Source organism: Echinops telfairi, unplaced genomic scaffold (assembly GCF_000313985.2).
Source record: "Echinops telfairi isolate 266 unplaced genomic scaffold, ASM31398v2 ScPeMD7_3509;HRSCAF=4178, whole genome shotgun sequence".
NCBI classification, from domain to species: domain Eukaryota; kingdom Metazoa; phylum Chordata; class Mammalia; order Afrosoricida; family Tenrecidae; genus Echinops; species Echinops telfairi.
Genome location: NW_022107407.1, coordinates 17,936,027 through 17,937,855, shown reverse-complemented (window position 1 = coordinate 17,937,855; position 1,829 = coordinate 17,936,027). Strand labels below are relative to the sequence as shown.

The following is a 1,829-nucleotide window of genomic DNA, read 5'->3' as shown; positions in this document are numbered from 1 at the left end:
ATATTTCTGTATTGTTTACTTTATGGTCTGCGGTTAGAGCTCAAACGCAGTCGGACCACATATACATTAATGTGTTTGTGTTCCAATAAAGCCTCATTGACAAGACTAGCAATAGTCCCCTAGCCTAGTTTGCCAACCTCAGGGCTATAGAGGGACTTAGGATCATCCCAGATAAAATAATGCAAGCATTTTGAAAGGGCATGATGTTTACAAGGTGGTTTGTCATAAGCAGTTTGGCTTTTCTAGTTAAGAGTGTTTCTGGAAGAAAAAAAAGTTTCTGTTTCTGGTATTTTAACGTTTGCCCTTGTCATGTAGGCTATGTGCTAAGGAACACCTGTTAGTATTTGTTTCAACACAGAATGATACTTTCGTGTAGTCTGATTTGGTTTGGTATGCCTTCGGCTCTTCATTGTGAGCAGGAGAAATAACTTCCTCTGTGTTAGAGAGAAAATCCTGTTATTCCCCATCTCAGAAGTCCCTAGTGGTCATTGTGCCATTCCTTTACTAAATCCTGACTGACCCCACTCCCCTACCCCTGCAATGTCCCATCACTTGCTCGCCTTTCCGTGCTGGGCTCTGAGAAGAGGGCTTTGTCACGGAAGGAAGAGCTCCAGCTTTGGGGTCAGGAATGCACTCCAGTACTGTGTCTCTTAACCTCAGGGCTTCAGGCAACCACTACCCTTTTCTTTTGTAAACAGATACAGAAATCCTTTTTCTACTTCTAAAATAAAGATCTTACTCATGAAAATGTTTTTGTAAACTTAAAATTGCTCTTTGGGCGCAAGATTATTTTTTGTGTTTTTCATCCTGCTTCTGCAGATCTTTTTGCTGTACCGTGTGGGTTCTCTATTTGAATTTTCTGTGTGCGTCGTGTCCTTTCCCAGAGTGGCTCTAGAAAACTCTCTTCTCTGAAATACTGTGTCTACACCAATGGCTCAGAACACTCCTGAGGAAGAATACTCGAGGGAAGGCCAACCCTTTAGCCAGGGGCAGCACTTTTCTCACACAATGTGTGTAGGATTTGGAGAGGCATCTCTGTGGTTATTAATGCATCTTACAAACTTGACAGTCTAGGAAAGAGGAACAGAATTTTAGTTCCAGAGACCTGAATTCCAGTCAATGAGAAGAAGCTGCAATGGGTAAAGTTTTCATTCACTCTTAAAATAAGCTTCTGGTTTTGACATGGGAAAACCTGACTTGGGCTGCTTTTTCAGGTAGTGAACTCTCCCTCACACTGAACATATTCAAGAAAAGACCGAGTCACTACATGTCATTCATGCAGTAGAGGAGATCCCTGCTTTGAGGGGCTTCTGCTCTGAGTCTGTGCTTCCGAGAGCGTTTGTCACACATACATAGACCAGTTAGGATTTATTCCGTTTCTCTTACCTACCAGGTTTTCAAATTTCACTGTGTTCTACTGTCTGGTAACTTGTAATTCTCTCTGTGGCATTGAGGAGTCTGCCTAGCAATGTTATTGTATGATTTCGGGTGGGGTGGGGTGACAACCCTGTCCCCATCTATATTGAGCTCTGGTGAGTGTATTAGCTAGTTTCCACCTCTGATATTCCTGGGATAGGCTATCCTGTTAGATTATGTACTTTCTGGGTTTTTGCAGTTAATTTTTTGGGCACCATTTTAAACAAAAATTTCCTGCCACTTTGCTAGAATTATTTTCCTTTCGTAGGTGGAAAAGAAAAATCCGAATCTCCTTATTTTCAAGGAACACACAGTGCTTTTGTATTTATAAAAAATAAACTGGATTCTCAGAACTCAGCACAGTGAGCCTAAGCAGTGCTCTCTCTCTGTTAATGAGTTCTGAGGGCGGCGCT

General features: G+C 41.9%; 1 protein-coding gene across 1 annotated transcript in view; it reads left to right on the top strand.

The window, feature by feature from the left end:
• The window catches only part of GOLGB1 (golgin B1), a 60,875-nt gene that overhangs the window by 50,009 nt on the left and 9,037 nt on the right, over positions 1-1,829 (top strand). The gene's annotated exons all lie outside the window — the stretch shown is intronic.